Genomic DNA, 6,680 nt, shown 5'->3' with positions numbered 1-6,680 from the left:
CTCGCAGGAAGGAAGGATGCGGTCTGTTGTCCTCAGGCGCCGCTCACTCACTCACTCTCCCCTCCCGAAGCTCCAGAGGAACCCCATTATTGATTCCAGGCTCGTCCCTCCTCGTCCTCACTCCTGAGTCCCGTCTCCGGTTTCTCATCTTCTACACGTTTCTTTCAGCACCCACTTCATCCTAGTTTGACATCATTGCTCTTTTCTACTTTTATCATCCACCCCGTGCCCCTGTGAGATGTAAGTAAACATTGTGGATGATGGCAAACCACAAATGTCCCCTAATCTGAGCCAATTACCCTCCAGAGACTAACAAGAATGTTGATTTATAGTCTTCTTTAGATTTATTTCTGACACTTAGTCTTTATATGTGTTATTGTTATTTTATTGGCTCTAGATTTTCTTTAAAGGTTGCATGTCATTTAATGTGGTGCAGAAATCCCAGGGTCATGCTTCTGGGTTTAGTCCGCTCTCAAATGATGTGCATGCACACTGTGAATTACAGGACACCATTTGGTGGTAGTTAGGATGAGAAGGGGACTTCCAGGCAGACGGGGAAGGAGGCCTCGCTCCAACATCAAACGCTGTTGTTGTTGTTGTTCGGTCGGCCGGCGTCTGAGAGCAGGAGACGGGAAGAACGTGGGAAGGTCAAGAAGAGCCTTCACCAAACTCAGCTGCGTGGCCGCTCTTATTCGCTCTCTTAATCGCGTTGAGGCCCCGTGCGTGTGGTCCCTCACTGTAACGTGAGGGGGAAAAAACCTCCATCATGACTTCGGTCACACTCGCCGCTTATTGAGACTTATTGAGGCCATGCAGGCAAATGAGCTGCTTCGTGGTTGTTGGCCAGCGCTGCCCAACATAACGGCCTGAAGCGCTACATCCTAGATGCTATCACCATTTACATGTAAATAAAACCCAACACAGCCCGCAGCGTGAACCAAACACACACATACTGTACAGCGTGGACAAAGCAAACAAGTATTTTATAAAGTGGCTCTTTTAAATTATTCTGCATTAGCAGAAAAGCAAAATAACACATAACAACACACTCAGGACGCACTGGCAAACACCAGACAGGCTGCCAAGGACGCCGCTGTGATTCCACAGGTGTTTGTCTCCTCCGTCATGTGAGTCTACAGCTGCAGTGCCACCTAGTGGTGAAGGCCGGTTATTATCTCCAGGCTCCTGCGCCTTGGGTTCACCGGCAGCGGATTCAATGAGCACAGTTGGTATTTCCTGTCAAAGTTCAGGGGGCAGCCTCAGCCCGGAAGGTGTTCGTACGAGCAGTCTGTCACCATCGTCTTTGAGCCGGCGCGCTGTTGCTCCCTAAAATCTTCCAGCTGAGCTCCACCACCACCACCACCACCACCCGTGAATATCAGCCAAATATCAAGGCAGTGAGTTCACATCTGGAGCTCATGTGGGAGATAGACATCAATATGTCAGGCCTTCAGGCCGTGAGTCGGGACTGACAGTTGCAAAGCATCAAGAACACTCGTCGTGAATAAATCACTTATCAAAATCTCGAAAAGGGGCCGATTTCGCTCGAAGGGCTGTTCTGAGGCCTGCCACCGAGGCGAGGAGGGGGAAAAACGCGAGGGGGGGGGGGTCGGGGTAAGAGAACATTCTGCAGGAGCGAGGGCACGTTTGTTTGGCCACGTTTCGCTAATTGGTCTCAGCGGTGCCGCTAATGGTTTTAGGTGGATGCGCGAGCTCGACTGGAACCGAGACGGGCTCGCTGCTGCGTTTTATGCATTTTCATCATTTTACAAGCAGGAGAACTGAAAACGGAGACTGGAATCACCTCATTTAGAGCCTCTCACAGCACATCCTGTTTTTCCGTCATGTATTAAACAGATGTTGGACCTGCTCAATCCATTACGAGCTATTTTAGTTTATACTTTAAACGTGAGGCTGCCCAGTAAAGATTATTGAAGCGTTTTCATCCACTTTGATAGCGGCTGTGTTTGACCCATCGTGCTCCTTCTTCCGACCCTCGCCGGTCCGTTCGGCCCGTCTGTCATCGGCCGCGGCGGAGGCATGTTCTGCTGTGGTCAGGCGGCATCTGTCCCTCCCATAATCCCGCCGTTATCGCCGCACATCAAAGCATTAAAGGCTCGCATAATTGAGTTAACGAGTGCGTTTGCCGCGTAACCCGATCCAGACGCGGGAGAGAGAGAGAGAGAGAGGGCGAGCGAGGAGGTTCTGAAGCCCCGCGACAACTGGGTTCGCGCCGTGGGCCCGGCAGCGGGCTAATGAAAGAACAACAGCGGGCTAATGCTGCTGTGGAGCCGGGACCACAGCACCGTGCCCGTCGCACAACTGCCCCAGCACAGCGCTGGCACGGGCCGCGGCACCAGTTGTCACGGCCTTAATCCCGCCTGCTCCGTGACCTCATCACCGCCCGCCCGCCCGCCGGCTGCCGTGGGCCGTTACTGCCACGGCAGCGCGGTGACCTCACCTAAACTTGGAAGGATCTGTTCACGTCAGCAGCTTTTACCCAGCGGTTCGTGAAGATGTTTGGTGATATCTGCTTATGGCTCCAGGCTCATCTTCCTAGTTTTATTGGGAGACTCAAAACAGACGGGTCTTTTCCAGAAACAACACCTCACGTTCCTCTTTTTCCTCTCGGAAGTTTGAAAAGGAAGCTCCCAATAAAACCAGTCTACGACGTGTCCTGTGCACTGTCCGTTCGCCTCTTTGTCCATTTTGTGTTTTAAAATTTCATCTCAACATTTGTTGAACATACAGGAAGTTTGAAGCCCGAGTCCAAAGTCTGCATTTTATTTTGGCGACTGTATTAAACCTGACCACAGTCTTTTCCTAACCATGACCACATTGATCTGCATAACTCCAACCATCCATGAATTACTCGCTGCCACAGACGTCCTGTCCTATAACCTTAGCTACACTTTATTGACTTTATTGTTCGCTCAAAGCGAGAACTTTCGGGGGTTTCGCGGAAACGTCCAACGTAAACACTCGACTCTGGCAAACGCGGCGCTCGAACCCTCTGAAAATGAAACCTACAACGACTATGAAACATTCTTTTTGGTTTCGGCGCTGACACCGAATCCGCCTGTAACACTGGCGCTGCAGCGAAACACCCGTGTACAGTAGAAAGTCAACAATTACCCAGAGGATCCGCATTAACGGGCACAAACACAGATGCACATACAGTCCACCAACATATATCCACACACTGACACGTTTGTGTATGATGAAAATAAAGAGACACTTGCTCCGTTGGCACCTCCTCCAATCACACACGCCGCCTCCACTCCTTCATCCCAGCTGTCACAACTGCAAAAACTCTACAAATACACGCGCACACGCTCGCATATTCACACTCACCCACACACACCACTTTCCCTGCTCACACCTTTTCCCGCTCGCCACGGCTCCCTCCAGTTGGTGCTTGTGTGCCCACTCTCTGCCACAGCTTGTGTGTAATATGTGTGTGCGTGCGTGTGCGTGCGTGTGTCAATCGCCGTTTTTATTGCTGCGGTTCCAGCTGAGCTCGGGCCTCTTGTCTTGCAGCGCGAGAGGGGAGAGTGGACAGTGACTAACGCTGGGAATCGGTCTGTTCTACGTCTGCGAGCGGCGACTAGGGCCCTGTGGTGCCTCGCACCCCCCCTCCACCCCCCCTCGCTCCAACTCGAACCCGGCACCGGTCGGCCGCCGACGAGCCGAGCGCGAAGCCCAGTGTCAGCGCACGGCGCCGAGCGCTTCCTCCCTGACAGCGCCATGTGTGAGGTCATAAATCTGATCGCCACGGCAACAGACTACAGCGGCACAGGTTCGCAGGAAGCATCCCGGATCGGGGAGGATTTACGAGCCGTCATGTGCGAGTGCACCCTGTGGCCGGCGTTCATCGAATGACAGAGTGGCATCTTTATAAGTGGAAGGACAACTGCCATGCACCTTAAATCAATCCACAAAACAGGGCAGCTGAAATAAAATTTAAAGGGCCTGTATCCAAATAAATAAGCAGGCTGGAATAAGAAGCAGATACTGGGGGAATTAGGCCCCTGGTAGTGATTATTGCCCTGGTGGAGGTTTTTCCGTGCTGGTGCCCTGGCCCAGAGTCGTTACGTCTGAATCGTTAAAGGAGCCCGCAGAGGGTTGGGCATGTATTATTTTCAACACTTCAGATTAAACCCTGCTACAGCTCTCCGAGGCCCCGCTAATTCAGACCCCCTGCTGGGCAACGGCGAAATTAAAAAATGAGAGGGGGGGGGGTCGGCGACAGTGAAAGCAGTGTTAAGATGGAGGTGGAAATTGCAAATGCGACGCTAGGATGCCGGTGACGTCTTTGGATGGAAAGGTAATAATCAACGCCCGCCGCCACCGCTTTTACGGCACAGGGGAAAGAGAATTAAACATTTTGCACGATGACAAATATGAAGTCAGGGCTTTGGCTTCGTCGGTTCAGCACATTAAAACGTGGCACCGTTGAGTAGCATGATTCGGCCAAAGTGATTTCAAGGCACTAGAACCAGATTTTCTGCCGTGCAAAAGTTTGTGTAAGCGTTTGCTTTGCTAATACAGGGAGCGCATTAAAATCTCGCCTCTGAGGGTGAAATTCAGAAGTTTTATTCGTCGTTGGCAAAACATAGGCCTTAAAAGAAAACTTTCTCAAAATGCTTAAGTTGCTCATGTCCGCTATTCACGATGTGATAGGATTTTTAATGAATTTCTAAGAATATTTCAGTTACATGATGTAAATCCACCATTTCCACCATTTCTTACTCAGACGTGCACAAACACTTGCTCTGTTTTTCCCATTTAAGATTCTTGGGGGGGGGGGCGAATAAGTGCCAGGCGGTGCCAGTCCGTGGTGGCTGTCGTAGCCAGGGCCTGACAAAGCGCCCCCCACCACCACCACCACCACTTCCCCCCTCCTCAGCAGCTGAGGAAGCGCGCGGCCAACGGATCAACAGTTGCCGGGGCTTTGGTTGAGCGAGCGGCCAGGCTGCCGCGCGCCGCCCGGCCCACGTTCGGGGCACTGACCCTGGGTAAACTGGGAAATGCTTGTGCTGTGGATCTCACACACACACACGCGCGCGCGTCATAAGCACGCGTGAGCTGCAGCGAGAGGGTCGTGATCTCTTACGTCATGCCTGACATCTGAATTAGACATGATAATGTGAAGTACAGTGTTCTTCAAAGTTACTATCCAGACTTTTGCATGTGCAGAGACACTCCAAATGCACATAGGCCTTCAGACTGTTATCTGCTGTCACCTTGACAGGGCTAAAAGCGGGCACGGGGTCCAGCAGCCCGTTCCGTCCACGTTCCCTCTTCCCTCCAAAATGCCCAGCTGTTGCCACAGTGGACAGCTGCTTTGGGGGCAGAACAAATCTCAGCTGTCGAGGGGAGCTGCGCGTGGGGGCTGCAGGATTTGGGGGTTCGTGTTCCCTTAAACCAGTGATTCTTCACTTCACGGTGCTCCTGCATGACTTAGGCGGGGAGGGTCTGACAGGCAGCAGGAACAAGGGGGGGGGGGGGGGTTACAGCTGTTTGCGTGTTTACATCCACACTGCTTAGTTATAACGAAGCTGTAGCCAGAAATTTCGGCTTGGTAGAACATTTACATGAATACAGAAAAAGCATAATAATAATAGATGACAAATTAGGAGAAGTTAACGTATTCAGTTCTGCAAGCGCATCTCACATCACAAGCTGTTTATTCCCTGATATGTTTAGGCCTGTGTATATCAAACACAACTGTGTCTTTGAGGCATTAGCCTGGTATTATTTATGCTACATATTGTAAAGGCCAGAGGTAATACTAGCTCACTTTAGTTTCCTTTGTGCAGAGCAAATAAGGTCCCTGGGCTGTGATCTCCCAGCATGCTCTAATGAGCCTGGACAGCCTGGCACTTGAACACAAAGGCAGTTGTATCATACACAAATTTCAAATTGCATAACAAACTAGATTAGAGAGGGAGAAAACAACAGCGTCTCATTACTGGCCACAGTGGATCAGGGTCTAATCAGAATATGCTGCTGTTCTGCTGCAGCAAATGCAGACAATATGTGGACCCCGCTGCAGAGCGACATCCTCGGCGCTTTAAAGAAGAGCTTGGATCGCGTCCTGAAATGTGACGAGCGCGTGGAGGAGTCAGCGAAAGGCCAGCGAGCGTCCTCTCCGCCGCATTTGTTTTGATCACAAACAGCTTGTTGGTGGATGATGGAGAGAAAACGACACCCCATAAAAATGAAGACTCACTCAAGCAACTCTGTGAAAACCTAATATTCCTTGTTGAAATGGATTGGTGAAGACTTTGGTTATTAATGATCATTTTAAATTTTAAAGCAAGAGCTAATGTAGCCTTGCTACTTTATGAGAGTTTTGAACCCAATGCAGCCCCTGTGGTCACTGTGATCTGAAAACTATTAAAAACTTTATTCTGCTTCACTTTAACTGTCCTTGTATTTCTTATTGTTATAGCTCCATCTAGCGGTGAATTGTTGAAATCACATCTCATGCACGCAGGTGGATGGGACTCGTGTTTCTGCTACTTTACCTAATGCTAATGATCTGATTGGATATTTCATTTTATTTATTTTCCTCACTTGACACATGGCTTCAGATTGGCGTCGCATTTATAACATAATCTAAAAAATGAAAGAAAATAAATAGAAAAAAATAAAAAGGAGAAAAATAGCATGTG

General features: G+C 50.1%; 1 long non-coding RNA gene across 1 annotated transcript; it reads left to right on the top strand.

The window, feature by feature from the left end:
- Positions 1-3,561: 3,561 nt before the first annotated feature.
- On the top strand, positions 3,562-6,424 carry LOC121202382 (uncharacterized). The gene is made up of 2 exons (XR_005897961.2): positions 3,562-4,327; positions 6,027-6,424. It is a non-coding gene; the product is annotated as an uncharacterized LOC121202382 (long non-coding RNA).
- Positions 6,425-6,680: the final 256 nt, after the last annotated feature.

Source organism: Betta splendens, chromosome 8 (assembly GCF_900634795.4).
Source record: "Betta splendens chromosome 8, fBetSpl5.4, whole genome shotgun sequence".
NCBI lineage: Eukaryota > Metazoa > Chordata > Actinopteri > Anabantiformes > Osphronemidae > Betta > Betta splendens.
Note: the sequence above shows the minus strand (reverse complement) of the source record. Positions and strands in the feature narration are given on the sequence as shown.